The 20,710-nt window shown below is 47.8% G+C and overlaps 1 long non-coding RNA gene across 1 annotated transcript; it reads right to left on the reverse strand.

Annotated features, from left to right (window-relative positions):
* Positions 1-5,673: 5,673 nt before the first annotated feature.
* On the reverse strand, positions 5,674-14,298 carry LOC145717601 (uncharacterized). The gene is made up of 2 exons (XR_014140933.1): positions 14,124-14,298; positions 5,674-6,927 (listed from the first exon to the last, which is right to left on the reverse strand). It is a non-coding gene; the product is annotated as an uncharacterized LOC145717601 (long non-coding RNA).
* Between the last annotated feature and the right edge of the window lie 6,412 nt (positions 14,299-20,710).

A 20,710-nucleotide genomic window follows, 5' to 3' on the forward strand; every position in this document is an offset into this window, starting at 1 on the left:
CCTGCACCCTGGACCCCCATCCCTGGGAACCGACTCTGCAGAGCCTTGTGCACATGGAACAAGAGAACCCCATCCCCCCAGTGCTCCCCGCTCGCCTCCTCCCTGCCAGCGCACACACTGCTCATCCTCTCAGCCAGCCCTGGGAGTGCCAGCTGCAACACACACGCCCAGAACCTGCACCTGGTCACCTCCCCCAACACCTCCATCCTCCACACGCCACGGGGATTACCGTGAGTCTCTGCTCTGCCCTTGCTTCCCTGCAGCCCATTTCTAACCCAGTGGGTAGAAGGAGCCTGTGGAAGCCTGACCTGAACTAAGTTCCTCTCTGCGGAGCACCTGTGACTGCCACCTCCCTTGGGGAGAAGCCCACGTCCCCACAGCACAGGAAGAGTGTCCCCGTGACTGGCCCTGGCTCACTCCAGCATCTGGTGTCCTGCTGCCCCCCGGGAGCCTCCTCTCAACGGACCCCTTCCTCAGGGAGCCCCCCGTCCACATTTCCGCGTACCCGCTCCTCTCCCTCGACGTTCTTGCCTCCCACACCGGCTCTTCCCCCTCGCAGCACTCGTTACGTGGAAGGAGCCACACACTGCACTCATTTTGTCCACCTTCTGTCTGTCGCACCAAAATGAAAGCTCCGTTGGGGCTTGGGTTTTGGGTTTCCATGTTCTGCTGCATCCTGGCGCAGAGAACACCTCGTGTGCTGAGTGGGTATAAGAGCACGTGAAATAAGAACCTGGCACCTCTCGGGTCCGGCTCATGGAGGGATCCGTCCACGCGTCCAAGGGGCAGAGGTAGACTCAGGTGCACTGCTCCCAAGCAGCTCTTTCTGGAGGGGACGCGACGGCAGCAGCGTCCTTCCTGCCTGCAGGCAAGTCACTCCCCCGCCCTCACGGTGAGGTGTCCGGCCACGGTGTAGGCGCGCTGGGGCTAGGAGGGCTAACACGGCTCTGTTGGCAATGGGGGAGTTAATAAAAATCTACCAGTCTTTGACTCCGACACCTGAAGTGTGCTGCATAAAAGGAGCAGAGCTTCAGGATTCTGAGAACAAGCGTGTTGTCCTCAGATTCCCCGGGGCGGCATGAGCTCTGGTTGCCCTCAGGAGACTCGGAAGTCAGGGGAGAAGGAAGGAGCTCTGCCGGAGCCCTCACCGGGCTGCTTACACGGTGCTGGCAGCCCATCGGGCACAGAGCAGAGGGTCAGTGAGCACGAGTCTCCCGAGTCAGTGGAAGAACGAGGAGATGAGCAGCTCAAGAAACCAGGGCACGAGCAAGGGGCTGAATGAGCTGATGGGGGGGAGGGCCGGAGGAGTGAACTCACAGTGGCCCCGGGTGCACCCTGGGGGGGGACTCTCCCTCTTCCCCTGCCTAGCTGCTCACTGTTGGTTCATTTAGGGGTAAGCATTTGCTAAGGGGGTCTATTAAAAAAATTAAAAAAAAAGAATGGAAGTTTAGGGTATCGGCAAGAGCATCACTGAAACAATGGGTCACGGAATATAAGCTGGACAAAGAGACATGAGGGGAGAGAGCGCGGGCAGGACAGGAAAACAGGTCAGTAGAAATCACTGTTTCAAGACTGGGATGCCGACATTCACAGTTTTGGACTGTGGGGACGGGCCTCCGATGGAGAAGAGAAGAAGGCCCAGGAAGGAGGGGTCCCCTGAGTGGCCAGGCTGTGTGAGTGCCCGGACAGACACTGAAATCATACTGGCTGAGAAGCAGTCTCGGCTGCAGAAAATGTCAGCGATGCCCTCAGACATCCAGACAAAACACAGCAGCGCTGCGGCTGGTTACCTACGCAGAAGAGGACGAGGGCTACAGAAAAGAACTCTGGCTTTTCACATTGCATTCTACAGGACTGTATTGTCCTTGCTTTATAACTGACAAAAAATGCAATATGAAAACAAAGTCAGAGACCGGCATTCACAACCCACATGAAATCATTGCTCAAAAAAGCAGGACCAACAAATACTGCCTGAAACACTCATCGCTGAGGCTGACACTGAAGCTCACTTATGTTTACGTTTTTCTTTCCAGCCACTGAAGAAACAACCTAAGGAAGGCTGTCCCAATAAAGATCCTCAGGGAAAAACACCGAAATGACGGGGGTGCTTCTCTGACTACAGAAAGGGGCACAGGAGCGTCTCCTCACCCAGGCGCTGTGGCTGAGAGCAGCTCTTACTTCAAGGGCCAGATGATCTCACAAGTCCTCTCCATCATGATCAGAGACCCGTTCTGCATTCTCGTAAGGGAACCAAAAATACAGCCTCTTTCCTTTTTCCTTGGGGACACCCACCACTTAAAAATGCTTTTAAAGAACTCAACTGCCTTCGAATGTCCTGGGAACTATTAAAGTTGACGATACTTTCTGTGGAGCCCCGAATTTACAATGCCTTCCATTGCTCCACCCACTGAGAACCAAATGACCAAAATTAGCCTTAAAACACTCAAACTTGGGGGGCGCCTGGGGGACAGAGTCAGAACAGCATCCAACTCTTGATTTCAGTTCAGGTCATGATCTCAGGGTTGTGAGTTCAAGCCCCACATCAGGCTCTGCACTCAGCACCGAGTCTGCTTCTCTCTCTCCCTCTGCCTCTGCTCGTGCTCTCTCTTGCTCTCAAATAAACAAATCTTTAAAAAAAAATACTCAAACGTGGATTGGAAACAATAGTTAAGGAGAGAGGTCAATAAAAATAATGCAATGAAAAGGTTTAATAAACTAATCGCAAAGGGAGAAAACCCTAGAAATGTCACCATTAAGGCAGAGCTGAGCACACCCCCTCTATCACACTTCAGCCTCCCAGGACGAGGAGTGCCTTCCATCTACGGCCTCCTCCGAGCCTCGAGTTACTAACAACAGCGCAATCTGATGGGGAAGGCTATGAATTCTCAAAGACACGCAGTATCCACATGCTCCTCTTCAATGCCCTCCCTTTGCAAAAATCATACAAGATCTGTCATCAGACATAAAACTGGGTGCCAACCACACCCTGATAGAGAGATCCAGCCACATTATTACTATGTACGGTTCTCCCCAAGGCAAGACCTCAAGGTCTGTTTGGGGGCCGGGGTCCCCCTTCTCCTTGTCCACTCTGTTAGCTATTCTCTTGCTGATTCTGCCCCTCCCCACCACCCAGCTGCATGGACGCTGCAATGGACACACACTCACCATCCCTCACCAGTCTGCGTCTGCTAGAATCCCGAACTGGTTGTCCTCTCGTCAACGTGTAGCCCAAAGGATCTACCTTGTATCGGGCATCCACAGCTTAGTGAGCAAACCTCCTCAGAAGGGGTGCAAGATGGATCCCAGGACATCACACTGTGCTCTGCAGTACGAGACGTGGTAACTACACATCTTTCACATGAAGAACAGAGGACGCAGAATAGGGGTTAGTATTTGCTCCATCACCATTTACCTCCGTAACATCATGAATGTTGCTTCAAAAAGCAGCTTAATCAGGATTCAAAGTGTGAATGGACTGGTTACCCCTGAACTGATCATGCTCAACTGTGTGATTTCTTACCTTTATCCTCCGAACTTTTAATCCTAAAATGAGGTGAAAAGAGAATAGGGGGATATTTAAAGGTCTTCTATTTTCATGCCCATTAAAAAAAAAAAAAATTAACAAAGTTGGTTAGAATCTTGATTGCCTAAATGATTTTTACGACAATTTTCCTAGTTTCAGAACGCGTACCCTAAACCAAAGAATTGGGAGTGCTATTTCTCAAAGACATTCAGGTGAAGAGCAGGTCATTTTATACAGCAATCTGAAATGGTGGTTATCTATAGTTTTATTTTCTTTATCAAATTTTAGGTTCAAAATTAAATTGCTTTTTCTTCCCGGGAAAGAAAAATATCAGACATTTGCTGCAGTTCTGGGTCATTCATGGCCTCTGCCCATAGGTTTGGATATGTATTTTTGTGGAAAGAGGAAAAAGAAGGAGAAAGACAAAGAAAAAAGGTAGAGTAGGGAAAAAGAGGCTACTAGGTTTTCAAGGCAACCGGACGTCGTAAAGGAGTGTTAACTAACTCTGCCTTTGCTTCGCCCACTGGCGGGTGGCCCACGGTTCCGGCAAGATCACTGTGTCAGTAAGGGCACACGGGTATTTTTCACCACACGTGGAGAAGCGCCTGTCAGCAAAGCCCGCTACTTCAGAGGACTCTGAAAGCAGTCTGAATGGGAGCAGGAGAGGGGAAAGGAGACAGACGGACATGGAGTTTGTCATGCAAAGAAAATGGGTCTGACTGTATTCTCTAATTCTATGTGTATACAGAAGACATTTAATTCTTAGATGTTTAAAATGTGTGGGATGAAGGGGAAAAAATGCATGAGGAAAAAACCCACAATCATGCAAATTCCTTAGTGTAGGAGGAGTGGCAGGTTTCCCACATTATAGCTTCCTCCGTCTGACACATCACAGCCTGTTGACCCACCCTGGAGTGGTGACCGCAGGCTCCTCCACAATTCACAGTCATCACTGGGAGTCCATGCAGACACCAACATTTCTAGATGTATTCAACCAAGCTCAAATTTAAATAATTTGCTATGAAAACTGTAGGATAAAAAGTAACTTTGAAAATTCACAGCCATGTAACGTTATCTAAGACTAGTAGCGTATATAATTACCAATCTTATATAAAATTTAAGCCATGAATATTGAATAAAATTCAGAATGGCAGAGAAATGCCCCAATATAAGTTCAATAAATATAACATGTTATCTTTATTATGATCTGAAATATAAATGAATTTCTGCTTCAAATACTGCAAAAACCAATCTCTAGTCTAAAGCTACAAAATTTCTGTCAGAAAATCATGTGGCCTGAAGCAAAAATAAACTATTGGGACTATATCAAAATAAAAAGCTTCCACACAGAGAAGGAAATAATCAGCAAAACTAAAAGGCAGCCTACAGATGGGAGAAGATATTTATAAATGACACATCAAATAAAGGGCTAGTATCCAAAATCTATAAAGAACTTATCAAACTCAACACCCAAAAAACAAATTATCCAACTAAAAAGTGAGCAGAATGGGGCCCCTGAGTGGTGCAGTCTGTTACGCGTCCGACTCTTGGTTTCAGCTCAGACCATGATCTCAGGGTCGTGGGATGGAGCCCCATGTTGGGCTCTGTGCTCAGCAGGAGGTCTGTGTGAGATTTTCTCCCTCTGCACCCCCCCACACACGCACTCATGTGCTCGCTCTCTAAAATAAATAAGTCTTTAAAAAAAAAAAATGGGCAGAATGAACAGACATTTCTCCAAAGAAGACATACAAATGGTCAACAGACACATGAAAAAGTGCTCAACATCGCTCGGCATCAGGGAAATCCAAATCAAAACCTCAATGAGATACCACCTCACACCAGTCAGAATGGCTAAAATTAACAAGTCAGGAAACGACAGATGTTGGCAGGGATGCGGAGAAAGGGGAACCCTCCTACACCGTTGGTGGGAATGCAAGCTGGTGCAGCCACTCTGGAAAACAGTATGGAGGTGCCTCAGAAAGTTGAAAATAGAGCTACCATACGATCCAGCAATTGCACTACTGGGTATTTACCCCAAAGACACAGATGTAGTGAAAAGAAGGGTTATATGCACCCCAATGTTCATAGCAGCAATGTCCACAATAGCCAAACTGTGGAAAGAGCCGGGATGCCCTTCAACAGATGAATGGATAAAGACGATGTGGTCCATATACACAATGGAATATTATGCAGCCATCAGAAAGGATGAAATCTTGCCATTTGCAGTGATGTGGATGGAGCTAGAAAGTATAATCCTAAGCGAAATCAGTCAGAGAAAGACAAATACCATAAAATCTCACTTACATGTGGAATTTAAGAAACAAAACAAATGAGCAAAGGGGGGATAAAAAAAGAGAGAGACAAACCCAGCAACAGACTCCTAACAACAGAGATACACTGCTGCTCACCAGAGGTGGTGGGGAGATGGGGGAAACAGGTGATAGGGATTGAAAAGTACACTTATCATGATGAAAAACTATAATAAAATGATAAAAAAAATCAGATTGTCTGTCAGTTAAAAATACAGTTGATAATTATGCAAATGCCAAATAAAAACACAGACCAAAATCACCTACTTGACCCGTAACACTGAAGGAGGAGGGCCTGAGATCTCCCCACAAGCACCACTGTGATACAGACTGCCACTCAGCATGCCAGGCTTCCGAGTCCGTGCAGTCTCTGTCATCTGGATGCACGGCTACACGACAGGGAAAGCCCCCAGCCTCCTCTGCAGTTAGTGCTCTCGCCGATGAGGGGTGTGCAAGCGCAATCACATCCCCTCCGCTTCTACCCTACTGACCGGGACGCAGATGCCGTGGGCGATGCCCCACCTCGGGACTGTGCAGAGGAGGCTACACTCAGCACGGCAACCACACAGAATGTCCTTCCATCCTGAGCACAGTCCCTACAGCAGCTCAGGCTTCCAGGGGAGAAAAGCGCATTTATCCTGTGCAAGGTCTCAGACAGATGCTGCCAAAACCGATTCTCGATATCCTGAGGTTCCTCAGCTATAATATGGGGTTAACGTAATCCCTTTTTCTCAGCTTACTGGAAGGATTAAATGTCTTCAATAGAAGAAAGTAAAACCTATGGGAAGGTTCCAGACCATCTACTAGGCTCAGTCTTCAGCTAAATAACATGTGACTTCTCATCAGCCTTGCATATGGGCAAACTCAGCCAATGACAAGTTATGGCGCTCTGTGGGGACTTCACCATACATGTGCAGCAGGCAAAGGACGGGGCTCTGTGTGGCTGTAACTTACATGCTGTGACTGATAGTACGCGGGTTAGTCTCTCTTTCCAGGTCCCGACTCCAGGATTCACATCTCTTCCAGCCATCTTCTGTCTTAATCCAGCTCCATCCAGGAGATCTCCAGTCCTGACCCAAAAATGGCATAGTTCTCCTGTAAAAGAAGTACTTTATTTTTTTTAAAGATTTTATTTTTTTATTTAATTGACAGAGAGAGAGAGAGACAGCGAGAGCGGGAACACAAGCAGGGGGAGCGGGAGAGGGAGGAGCAGGCCTCCCGCCAGGCAGGGAGCCCGACGCGGGGCTCGATCCCAGGACCTTGGGATCATGACCTGAGCCGAAGGCAGACGCTTAACGACTGAGCCACCCAGGCCCCCCCCTTTTTTTTTAAGATTTTATTTATTTGACAGAGACAGCGAGAGAGGGAACACAAGAAGGGGGAGTGGGGGAGGGAGAAGCAGGCTCCCCGCTGAGCAGAGAGCCCGACGCGGGGCTCCATCCCAGGACCCTGGGATCATGACCTGAGCCGAAGGCAGACGCTTAATGACTGAGCCACCAGGTGGCCCAGAAGTAATTTACTTTAAAAAATGTATGTACAATTAACAGGTTTCCTTTCACTTATTCCTTAATTTTAAAGACTAAAGTTAATGCCTCCATATAGCCTACATGCTCAGGAGAGACTGATGGTAACACAGCACCTCGGTCATACCGTCACAGCAAGAAGGACATGCGCCGGTGGACCGACTAACCCGACACGGCGTACGTCAGGACAGGCTCACCAGAGGCACCACCTCAGCTTGTACCTGCAGAGCCAGCAGGAGTCAGGGACTGAGGAAGAACAGGGAGTGGTACACCAGAGAAAACGCTCTGCACCAGAAATTAGAAGCAATGGAACATGAAACATATTCCTGGTGAGCACTGTACGTTCTTCAGTTTGGATGAAGCTCATGGTGTGAGACTGGGCGTAGGGGGTGGTGACAAGTGAGAACGGGAAGGGATCAAGTCAAAGGACTGGACTTTCCTCTGAGGGCAGCAAGGGGGCCAGAGCGGAACTTCAGCAAGTGAAGGATTCGACGAGATTCAAGCTTTACAAAAACCTCGGGGTCACGCTGTGAGGATGGAAGCCAGAGCTGCCCAGGGCAGGGGTGGCACCGGAGGGAGGAGGAATTAGGACGGCGGCTACCGAACACTGGCCACCAGAAGGTCAAAGTGTGGCTGCATTGGAGGAGAGAGATTCCAGAAGCATTCAGGAGGCAGAGTTCAAGAGCAGTCAAGGACTTCCGTCTTGCATGCTGTCTGTCTGGCTCTCTCACGGACTCCAAGGCAGCCAGCTGCTATGTGCTCAGCTATCCCAGGGAAAGGCCCATGGGGCAGGCGCAATGTGCCAGAAAGGCTGGATGTGTGAGGGGAAACCAAAGATAGCCAGGTTTAGCTTCTGGCACCTAGAGATGTTGATTCAATTTTGGACAAGCCTGTTAGATTTGCTGAACCCATGGCGATAGGCACTATCCTGGAATCCACGTGGAACAATCCAGGTGTAAAAATTATGACCTTAAAAAATGATGACACAGGGCGCCTGGGTGGCTCAGTCGTTAAGCGTCTGCCTTCGGCTCAGGTCATGATCCCAGGGTCCTGGGATCGAGTCCCGCATTGTGCTCCCTGCTTGGCAGGAAGCCTGCTTCTCCCTCTCCCACTCCCCCTGCTTGTGTTCCTGCTCTCACTATCTCTCTCTCTGTCAAATAAGTAAATAAAATCTTTAAAAAAAAAAAAAATGATGACACAGATATTATTACTTTCATGACGCTTGCAATTTGTTGAGAGCAAGACCTCAAATACTAGCTCTTCCATTGCCTCTCGGTCAGTGGTTCTCAACCCTTGCTGTACGTTAACATTACTGTCTTGGAAACTTTTAGAAAATACAGTGTTTAGCTTCACCCCAATTAAATAGGAGTATCTGTGGGCAATGGGAGTACACAAGGGAGCTCGATAAACACTGCACGAATGAATGCATATACAGATCCATCGCTCAGGAGAGAGAGGAAGGCTGGAGGACAGGACAGGAAACTCATCAGCATTAAGGCAGAAGCCAAACCCATAGGAATGATACCACAAGAGAGAACACATGGAGGCTAGGGAAAAACTCTAAGGGACGAGGACATTTGAGGCACAGCGATAAATAGGAGCCAAGAAAGGGAACTGAAAAGGAAGAGCCAAAGAGGTAGGAGGAAGGGAGTAGGAAGTCAAAAGAAGAATGTATTTTAAGAAAGGAATGATTGACAGAGAGGAAAATACTTATTAACAAGCTAGCACAGTAAGAATTGACAAGTATATATTGGATTGAGCCACAAAAAAGTAGCAGATAACTCAACCAAAAATAGTTTCAAAAATGTGTTATATTAATCTCACATCCGAAGTAGACTTGGAGCATTTCGCTAATGTGGAGTATTCCTAACAGAGTACCTGAGAGAAAGAAGTTTTCAAATATAATCTCCCAACTATATTTATTACAACTAACAAAAAAACAGGCTATTAGGTAGACATTTATACTGGCTTAGAATCTGAGACAAAAAAATTAGAAGGAAATTCTAAGTCTTCAACAGTATTCCTGGGTCAACTCTAAGTGCTCCCTTCCTTAACGCAACTTGTTTTCCAGGAAAAACATCTTTAACAGTCACATTTTCACTCAAATTCTTATTTTAGAAGATACTTAAAATCATTATTTAAATCTCAGCACTATTTTTGTAAGTATCATCTTTTTTTTAAAGATATTTATTTGAGACAGAGAGAGAGAAAGTGAGAGAGCACAAGCAGGGGGAGCAACAGAGGGAGAGGGAGAAGCAGGCTCCCCGCCAAGCAGGGAGCCCGACGTGGGGCTCAATCCCAGGACCCTGGGATCATGACCTGAGCCGAAGGCAGACATTTAACGACTGAGCCACCCAGGCGTCCCGAAATTTTTCTTTTTTTTTTTTAAGATTTTCTTTATTTATTTGACAGAGAGAGAGTGAGCACAAGCAGGGGGAGTGGGAGAGGGAGAAGCAGGCTTCCCGCTGAGCAGAGAGCCCGATGCGGGGCTCAATCCCAGGACCCTGGAACCATGACCTGAGCCGAAGGCAGACACTTAACCACTGAGCCGCCCGGGCGTCCCTGTAAGTATCTTCCTACAGATTTGTTTCAAACTACCAATCACCCTAAAATGCAGGAGCTACTACCACGTCAGGTCAGTTCATCATTATCTAAAACTGTCTCCATTAGTATGCGCTCCTACCGAAGAAGGCAAGTGCAAACCATGACAGAGAAGATGCTGCTTAAAAGGTAATTTAGTCTCATAAAACACAGACGAGAGAAGAATGTCTGTGAGGACCATCTCCGACAGTTGCCAACATGATCTCTCGGCATCATATACGATGGATTCAGGAAAACCTGTATTAAAGAAAGTGGCAACCATGCAGAACACTGCTGCACAGACCAAATATAGACTACTCCAATGACAGTCAAACACAGACCAAACATGTTATTATGCTATGTGTCCCTTCCCTGAAGGTGTACTATCTAGTCCAAGAACTAAAAAGACAACAGCCACATCTTCTTTACCCATTCATCAGTCGATGGACATTTGGGCTGTTTTTATAGTTTGGCTATCCTGGGTAACACTGCTAGATACATCAGGGTGCAGGTGCCCCTTCAAATCTGTATTTTTGTTTCCTTTGGGTAAATACCTAGTAGTGCAACTGCTGGGTCGTGGTGGAGGGTGGTGGGCTAGATGGGGGATGGGAATTAAGGAGGGCACTTGTGATGAGCAATGGGTGTTATACGTAAGTGATGATCACTGAATCCTACTTCTGAAAGCAAAGTTACATTATATGTTAATTACAATTTTAAAATTTTTGAAAAAATAGATAACAGAAATAAGAAAACTCACACAAATAATATACGTAAATATATTTAAAAGATTTAAAAAATGTATACGTATGTACTGAATGAGCAGTAAAGCAAGAATAACTAAAAGAAATTCAGAGTAAAAAGCAGACCATTTGGGACCTCTGAAGAAAAACCAGGGCATCATCTTGGCCTTAAAGCACAGTTAGATCTTAAGTAAATGGAGAGACCAGGGGAAAAAAAATACCAATCACAGAAATGATGGGCAAACAAACACGTGACACCTTTGAGAATAACAAACAAAATAGGCTAGCTGAAATAGAGAAATCTTTGGGAAGGTTGGTAGGCAGGCTGGAAAGGTGACCAGAAGCCAGATCATGGAAAACTTGAATGTCAAAGCTGTTTGGACTTTATTCTCCAAATAATTAAGAGTTTTGGGGCAACGTAGTGATAGGAGCAGTGCTATTCTGAGAATAACCTGCCAGGTCCTGTGTGGTAGATGGAGTGGGAGAATGGAGGCAGACAGCACAGCTCAGGCAAGAGAAACTTCCTGCCAACACCTCAGCTAACAGACTTTCTAAAACATGATGACGCAGAAACACTATGCCCACTACGCCCACTCACCACTTAAGACACTTCCATTCAGGCCCCAAAAGCAACTCCTAGAACAGTTAAGCAAAGTTTTCACTGTAAAGAGTGAGCTTGGTGTTTCGAGTAATATAATCAACTCTTTTGCAACTACCTCTGTGAGAAATGAGTATGGTTAGCCTGATAGTTCAGGTGCTGTGTGTATTTATACGGATTGGAAGGAACGAAGCCCAGCCCCATGGACCATGGAAATAAAAAACAGGAATTTCCAAGGTTTTTATCTTCAACACAGATGAAAAGATTTGTTTCGCTATAGACATGTGGATTCCATAGATTTGACATATGTTCTTTGCATCACAATGAAGCTTTATTTTAAAGTATAATCCTATACAGTTCACGAACTAAGGCAGACTCTGGAAGAAGAGTTACTGCAAACAATAACAAAAAGCCATCAAGGGAAAAGGAAGAAAAAAAGACAACGTCCAATTTGAAAAGCCTGATATCAAATTTTCAAAAATACTCCCAACCTGAGGCATCTAAATTTGCAGATTGGAAATATTACTACACTTCTGGAATGATGAACAACCCATCACTTTTTATGGAAATTTATTTATCTGTCCTGCTAAAAGACCTGAATTGCTATAACTTTATGTTTTAATTAAAATCACATATGTTTTGAAAAATTTCAAATACGAAAATAAAAGCAAAACTTACTCTTCAAAATCAAGCACAGAAGAGCACCTCCTCAAAGGGCGGCTACTCAGTTGCAAATACCTGGTACGAATTGCAATTTCATGCACATTTCACTCTAACTGATGTCAGAGAGCATCCAGGCCTAAAGTCTTAGAGATCTTCCCTTAATCTCTGCTGTAGGGGGCATGAGGTGGAAGCACAGGACTTCTCCAAGTTGACTGGCCCTAGGGAACTCCCAAGAGAAGAGACGCAGAACCAACCAAGAAATGTCTTCCTCCAACAAGCAACCCTTCTTAGCTAATGATAATCCTAGCACACACTTATTAGACCTTAGTATGAATTAGGCTTCCTCTGAACAATTTACTATCTCAGCCCCCACACTGCCCTGAAAGACAGAAAGTGTCACCATCCCCCTTTTACAGCCTTAATCCTCCATTTTATAGAAGAAACTGAGGCACAGCATCTGGCAGAGCTGGGAATCACATTTCTGAAGTGTCCAGGGCCCATATGCTCTATCCCTGTATTTTTATAACAGCAATTCGTGAGCACCCTGTGAAAAGAAAAGGTCATAGAATTGTGGGTTTTCTCAAAAAGTGTTACCTTACATTACGTAAGTCACCAGATATGGTCTAATTTAATGACTGATCTAAATGAAAAGACACTAAGGAAAACATGCCAGGAAACATAGTCTAATACATTTTAAAAGGCTATGGGTACTGTGCTGTTTAAGTCAGACGACAGGAAACGTTGAGTAACCAGGACTCTGGAGTCATGATTAGGTTCACGTTCCAGACAATAAAAGCAGTTAAGTGTAGACCTAACGTTAATGCCATGCATAGTACACCCAGATAAAAAGAAAGTTACAACGTAAATAATAGTTTTGTGTTTAGCAAAAATAGGTGGCAAATGAGTTTCTTTTCCCCTTATTGCTTATGTTTCAATATAAATTGAGAAAACTTTCATTGTTCTGTGATAAGAAAGAATGGTCCCCAATTTCATAAGCATTCGATCTCTTTTACTGCTTTCTTATCCTTACAAGATTTCCGAATAACTTAGGGTCAAACATGAATATGGTTTTTAAGTAGGGAGGAACTTGATCCAGAAAGAACATCAAGAAGCAGTGAACTGAGGGCTGACCATCAGAAATTTCCTGTAAGGAGGCCTGAGAGATGGTCACAGATGCTGCAAAGAAACAGAGACGAGGAAATAAACAGGGAGAAATGCAATCTGAGGGGTATGAATTCTTACGAAAGAATGAGAAAATGTGTCTTCTGGTTAGGGCTGGAGGATACAGATTTGGAAGAGGCAAGAAAAGCGGACTTCACAGGATTCTTTAGATGCCTGAGTTTTCAAAAATGAGTTTGAATAGGCCCACAGAGAGCAGTGGAATCCAGGAAAGAAGGGTGAAAACGAACTTATGGTGAAGAGAAGGATGCAGAGCCCAGGCATCAGCTGCCAGTGCAGGGAGGCAGGCTCTTCGAGGATGCTGAAGCCATAAACGAGGACCAAGGGCCAGGCTTGGGGAAGATGCTGGAGCCACAGAGGAGTGGGGACCGAGGGCCAGGCACGGGGAGGACACGGGAGCCACGGACGAGGACTGGGGACCCTTGGCCAGGCTTGGGGAGGATGCTGGAGCTGTGGAAGAGGACCAACGGCCAGGCTTGGGGAAGATGTTGTATCGGGGACCGAGGGCCAGGCACAGAGAGGACACGGGAGCCACGGACGAGGACTGGGAACCGAGGGACCGGCTTAGGGAGAAGTTGGCACCGGGGAGGGGACTGGGGACCGAGGACCAGGCAAGCGGAGGACACCGAAGCCAAGGACGGGGACCGAGTGAGAAGCTGGAGCCGCAGCCGAGGACCGGGGGACCGGGGTCGGGCCAGCAGGTGGGGCGCGGACGAGGACCGGGGGGTCCGGCGGCAGGTGGGGCGCGGACGAGGACCGCAGGGCGGAGGCGGCAGATGTCCCCGGGAGAAGAGGGCTCGGGGCGCGCGGGGGAGGGGGGGACTGGGACGGACACGCTGGCGGGAGGAGCTCCGGGAACCGTCGGAGGACGCGCAGCCCCCGAGGAAAGCTCCCGCGGAGCCCGAGGCCAGGGCGCGGCGAGGTCGGGCGGCGGCCGAGGGGAGGCCGCGCCGTGCGGCCGAGGACCGCTCCGCCCCCACCCGGCGCGCCCAGGGCCCCCGACCCTACCTGGCGCGGGGACGGCTGGGGAGGTGGTCACCGTCCCCACCTGGAGCGCGCGCCGCCTCAGTCCCCGCCCGGAGCGCAGACGCCCTCGGTCCCCACCTGACGGCGGAGCGGGGGCTTATTGCCGGAAGTCGCCCGCCGCCTACCGGGGAGCCTGGACCAGAAGCCCCGCCCCGGGCCGCGCTGATTGGCAGGTGCGGGTCCGCGTGGCCGTGTTGCTACCCTGCTCCCCGAGGCCGAGACGCGCGCGTGCGCAGTGGGCCCCGCGCGGCCTCCTTCCTGCGCGTGCTCCGTGGGTGCGGCTGGGTGCGCGAGCCCGCGGGCGTGGTGCGGGGCGGCGTCCTCGCGTGGGCGGGCGTCCTGCATCCTACGTTCGTCCGTGCGGGAGAACCTGGGAGGGCCCGGAGCCGGGCGGCGGTCCGCACCGTGGTCGCCGCGCAGGGCCGCGGATCCCAGTCCGCTGCAGTGCCCAACCCCACGCCTGCTCCCCGAAACAACCTGAGCCTCAGGAATGCAGTTTCCATTGGCCCCCAAAGCTCCGTCCCCCGTGATCTTTAGTCCTTAACCTTACGGCTCAGGCATTCCCCGTATTTCGAATATGCAGATCTCTCAGGAGGGTTGGAAACGCCCCGGGGGCCAGCTCGCGCGTGTGGCTTCTTCCCCAATCTGGGAACAAGAATGTGGGTGTCAGCGGGCGGCAAGGGGAAGGTCGACGGGCCAGACTCGGAGGCTTGGTCCAGGACCGCTGCTAATGAGCTGTGGGAATACGGAAGGCCTGCACCACCCTGTGCCTCATTTTCCCCACAAGTGGAACAGGAGTGCTACTTACCCACAGGGTTTTTTTCAAAGCATTAAATGACTTAACATATGCAAGGTATTAAAACCATGCCTGGTGAATAGTGAGCGGTATAGAAGCATTTGATCTTAGTATTTTTGTATGTGGAACACATTGCAGGAAGCATAGTAGGTATTCATATTTTGGAAAAGTGCTTTTTAAATTATTTCTGATGTGCTTATTACAGTAGCATTCTTTGACTACATACTTTTAAAAATGTAAATGTAATGTAAGCGTGATTATGGACCGGAGACGGCAATAGCGCTTACATACCCCCAATTAATAAATGCCACCCTCCTTCCCCCTTCCCCCCTTTCACAGCTGCAGATTATTCCATTACGTGAATAGGTCACAGTTTTTAAAAATATTCTCCATGGGGGCGCCTGGGTGGCTCAGTCGTTAAGCGTCTGCCTTCCGCTCAGGTCATGATCCCGGGGGCCTGGGATCGAGCCCCGCATCGGGCTCCCTGCTCGGCGGGAAGCCTGCTTCTCCCTCTCCCACTTCTGCTTGTGTTCCTGCTCTTGCTATCTATCAAATAAATAAAATCTTTAAAAAAAAAAATATTCTCCATGGATGGGCATTAGGTTCTTTATTTTGCCATTGGAAATAATGCCCAATGAATAACTATGGATGGTTTTTCTGTTTATTTTAAAATTTGTTGTGGTGTATTTGCTAGTAAATTACTATAATTGGAATTGTTGTATCAGGGATAACTGCATATAAAATTTTGGTAAATATTGCCAAGCCAAAACCCACTACACCACCATGGGAGCCATAAGAAGAGTATTAAGTTTAGCCTAATTTGCCAACATCCGTGTAACTCCTTGTGAGTTACGGGGCAGATTGAGAGGAGGCAAGGTAACAGGAATCCACAGGGTAGAAGCTGGAGTCCCCACACAGTAAGGAGAGCCCACAAAGCCTTTCAGATCAATTCTGGTCCACAAATCTCTGAGCGCACACTGTGCTCCAGTTACTCTACTCTATGCTTACCACAGATAAGCATGTCCACTGCCCTCTGGAAAGCCCGCTGACAGAGGAGGAGACAGGAGCAGGGCAAGAAAGATTGCCTCTATGAGGTGGAGGTGTGGCTGGGGGCGGTGCGGGAGTCATGGGAGGGGGGTGCTCAACGTGGGGAAAGTGACCTGGGAGAAGGTGCCTACTTACCTCAAATACTACAGGCACTCAGTTCATCTACAAGTATCTACATCTACAAGTAACACGTCACATTTCTTTGTTTGCTTTAAGATAACCCAATTCTGATAATATGCAAGGACTTGGGAACACTGACACTCGTTGCAGTCCTTCCCCCCAAGTTGGGGTCTCTCATAGCAGCAAGCCAGGGCAGTCACTGGTCACAGGCCATGCTGGGCGCCTCCAGGCCTCACTGGAGGCCTGGGGTGATGGCCAGCACAGGGACCCCCCTGCTTCCTGAAGTACACTGCACAACCATTTCCCTGACCTCCCCAAGTGCTGCCCAGAACAGGGTGAGCATCCCTGGTCCTCTTGGCATGAGCTTGACTTTGTCCCCTTAAGGCTCAGAGAATGTCTCTCCTCTTGTTCCCCTCTCTGGAACACTTCTATGTAATGGAATCTCTCTGCAGCACGTGAAGACTGATTCAGCTTTCCTCACAGCAACGATACCGAAGTAAGGAAAACCAGACCAGATCAGCAAAACAAACCCCTATCACCTCATGTAGTATCTAGTGTCTCCAGAGTCTGGGTCATGCAGGCTCAAGCAGGCACCGTGAGAGATGCTGTGAATACACACCTGAAATCTCCAGGTGTCAGGAGCTCACAATTCAAAGCAGATATAGGATGGCAAATACGCAGTGAGAAAACAGGGCCATGAGGACCACAAGGAGGTTCAAAATGAGAAGGGCATCCAGGGGCGGAAGCAACCCCCTCTGATGGAGACGCCTCCAGGAAGCACTGGGAGGTCACAGGGGCGCTGAGTTTCAGAAGCCAACAGGCCATAGCAGGGAGGCAGGACGCAGGATCCGGCCATCTTTTTGTTTGCTTATTTGTTTGCTCTTGGTGTCAGGTCTCCTTATATTTCAAGTAGGGATTAGCATAGAATTTTGGGGGTAGGGGCGCCTGGGTGGCTCAGTTGGTTAAGCGACTGCCTTCGGCTCAGGTCATGATCCTGGAGTCCCTGGATCGAGTCCCGCATCGGGCTCCCTGCTCAGCGAGGAGCCTGCTTCTCCCTCTAACCCTCCCCCTGTCATGTACTCTCTCTCTCATTCTCGCTCTCTCAAATATATAAATAAAATCTTTAAAAAAAAAAAAAAGAATTTTGGGGGTAAACTAAGTTGGTGGCCAGGAGCACACGGTAAGTGTGAGACGTCAGAATGGGGAGGCTAACATGAAGACAGCAGACCCACTCACAGCGTCTCATCCACCAACTCCTGAAGCTCTGTACTTGACAAAACATACCGATAGTAGCCTCGTTCAGCTCTGAAAACCTGTCTGTGCAGCCTGGCATGATGCCAGCTGGGCGTGATCCTGGATGATCCTGGACCGACAGCACATGCTCGGGAGTTCAACAGATGTGGGACCGTCGTCTAGATGCCTGGACGTGCGACTTTGGGCAATTACAACCTCCTGAGCCTTGGCTTCTCACCTGGAAGTGAAGCCACTGCTATCTACCTCTAAGGCTATCAGGAATGTTAAATATTACTATTCGTATCGATTCTCCAGCAAACTCTATTTGCCTCTATCTTTCTTGCATGTGTTGGGCAGTGAACCAATCTGCATGTAAAAGGTAAGGCTACCTAGAACTCTGCTTATAGATATATTTACATTAATACATATGGCCCAGCACATTCCACTCCCAGATATTTATCAAAGACAAATCCAAACATGTTCACAAAAAGCACAGAGTATTAGCGCTGTACTCCTAGTGGAACCTAGAGATCTATCCACAAAATAGTATATTAACAAACTGTGATGTGTTCATGTGATGGAGTACTACTCCCCATATAAAAAAACTATAAAATTTCTACATGTAACAACATGGATGAGTATCATGAATATTATCTTAGTGAAAAGAATGCAGACACAAAAAAGAATGTACTGTAGGATTCACAGAATTCATTCATATAAAATTCTAGAATAGGCAAAACTAACATATGGTGATAGAAATCCCATCTGTGGTGGCTTCTGGGGGCAAAGGGAAGGGACAGAGGCAACTTTCCGGGCCTATGGAAATGTTCGTTGTTGTTTGGTGCAAGAATGTGAACGTGTTAAATCTGATTTCCCATTTCACTCTGTTATACCTCAATAGGTCAATATGTATTTTACTTTGGGAGGAACATTTTGTCTCTGACATTCTTAGATCTTACGCAACATATTGAATTAAAAAAAAAAATCGAACCAACAACTATGTTGAATGCTTACCCCACACCCAGAATCATATGAAGAGTTGTAGGAAATGAAGAAAATGTAGAAACTCTCCTTGACCTCTAGGAGCTTGTGCTCTGTGATTGAGGACGCAGGAAGCATACTTGAGAACTGTTGAAGAGCAATCCAAGACTTAAATAACAATTCAAAAGAACAGAGGAAAGGGCCAAAGCAGTTGCATAAATGGGTAGTAATGTTTATAGGGAGTTATAGGTACAAAGAAATCTTTATAACGAAGGAGAGTCCAAGGAAGATACTAAAATTCACCTTGACAAGTGGGAGATAAAAAGCAGTTTCATGGGGCACCTGGGTGGCTCAGTTGGTTAAGCGACTGCCTTCAGCTCAGGTCATGATCCCAGAGTCCTGGGATCGAGTCCCACATCGGGCTCCTGGCTCAGCGGGGAGCCTGCTTCTCCCTCTGACCCTCTCCCCTCTCATGTTCTTTCCCTCTCTCTCTCTCTCTCTCAAATAAATTAATTAATTAAAAAAAAAAAAGCAGTTTCATAACTGAGTATGGAATCCAACAGGATGACATCTTTTGTAACATCTCTTAGAGACATACTCATGGAGCATCCGGGTGGCTAAGTCAGTTAAGCATCTGCTTTTGGCTCAGGTCATGATCCCAGAGCCCTGGGATTGAGTCCCTCATCAGGCTCCTTGCTCAGTGGGGAACCTGCTTCTCTCTCTGCCTGCAGCTCCCCCTGCTTGTGAGCTCTCTGACAAATAAATAAATAAAATCTTAAAAAAAAAAAAAAAAGCCGTACTCACTTTCCTCTAATGGTAAATCCTAGAGAGCAGATACCTCAACCTTGAAATGAGGATGGTAGATCTCTAAGTACCTCCCAGCTCTGGTAACTTGAATTTTTATCCACAACTTGAAGGGAGCATCTGCATGAGGTCCCATGTTGTTCTTGGCCAGTCCACATGACCCAGTTCCTCAAGACTCGGATCAGCTCCCATGTCTTTATGCAGCAACAACACTGATAATGACACTATTAAGTGGGTAACCTTTACTTAGTACTCACCACACACCAGGCTCTGTGCCAAACGCTCTGTTTGACTTATGCCAAAATAACCTGCAAGTTCGATCCTATTATCACGTCTTGAAGATGAGGTCCCTGAGTCTTCCAGGAAGCTAAGCACCTTGCCAGGACCCTACAGGTTGGTGGGAACGGATCCAGGGTTGACTTCTGGCTCATCTGAAACTGCTCATCCACCATCCCTGGGAAGCGCCTTCCCCCCAGGCCTCTGGGTATTTGTTCTCCCTCCCATTCACTACACAACCATAATATCTTTTTTTTTTTTTTAAAGATTTTATTCATTTATTTGAGACAGAGAATGAGAGGGAGGAGGGTCAGAGGGAGAAGCAGACTCCCCACCGAGCAGGGAGCCCAATGCAGGACTCGATCCCAGGACTCCAGGATCATGACCCAAGCTGAAGGCAGTCGCCCAACCAACTGAGCCACCCAGGCGCCCAACCATAATATCTTGTAACTCCTCAGTTATTTAAATCCCAAGCCAGTCCCGCCTCTGACTTTTAAAAAAAATCTCAGTTCTCCATCAAGACTGTAAGCTCTCTGAAGGCAAGGACTCAAGTCTTCTACATTGTTGGAGCCCTGAAAATCTAACTCTCTGTGGAGAGGGCAGAGAAGTGCAGCAGACTGCTACTCTGGAGCACCTGGAACTACTGGATCTGCACAACGCAGCCATTGCTGGAACCCTGGAATGGGTCCAGCCTTCAGAGTCGCTTCCCATATGGTGCTGACGTTAGCATGTCACCTGTGATGATCTCCATGGCCGCATGTGCTGGTTTTGTTTCTGTATTGTGTTCTGTGAGATCTGAACAATGAAGTAAACTAACAATAGATTGTTAGAATGGAGAGACACCTTGGCCAGGGAGCCTAACCCCTCCGTGGAGATAAGGCCCCCATCTTCATGATTCCCATGCCCAGAACCTGCACTGGAACCAAGCTTCCTACTTTTCCCAACACAATAGATGGGTTTCTGTATCTGCTGTCATCTGAGCCTGAAATTCCTAGATCCTTCTCCCTATGTCCAAATGCTAGACCACCGTGGGTTGAGCTTGGTGGCTAAGGTGCCTAAAGCCTTTAACAACAGCATCTCTGGGCACTCCCTGGGCTGGATCCCCAACTGTTCCAGACTTCAGTCTCTTTAGGTCACCCTGGTCTCTTGCCGTCATTACTCTGTCCCTCTGCTTTATGGGGGGATGACTGACCATATCCTCCTGGGAGGGAGCAGAAAGGTGCAGCCCTGGGGTAATGGATGAGCAAAGTCTATGAAGGGGGAGGCATGAACAGAGCAGCATGGGCACTGGGAGTCCAGCAGGAAGCTATGA

Source organism: Leptonychotes weddellii, chromosome 2 (assembly GCF_054177405.1).
Source record: "Leptonychotes weddellii isolate Sample4059 chromosome 2, ASM5417740v2, whole genome shotgun sequence".
Lineage (NCBI taxonomy): Eukaryota > Metazoa > Chordata > Mammalia > Carnivora > Phocidae > Leptonychotes > Leptonychotes weddellii.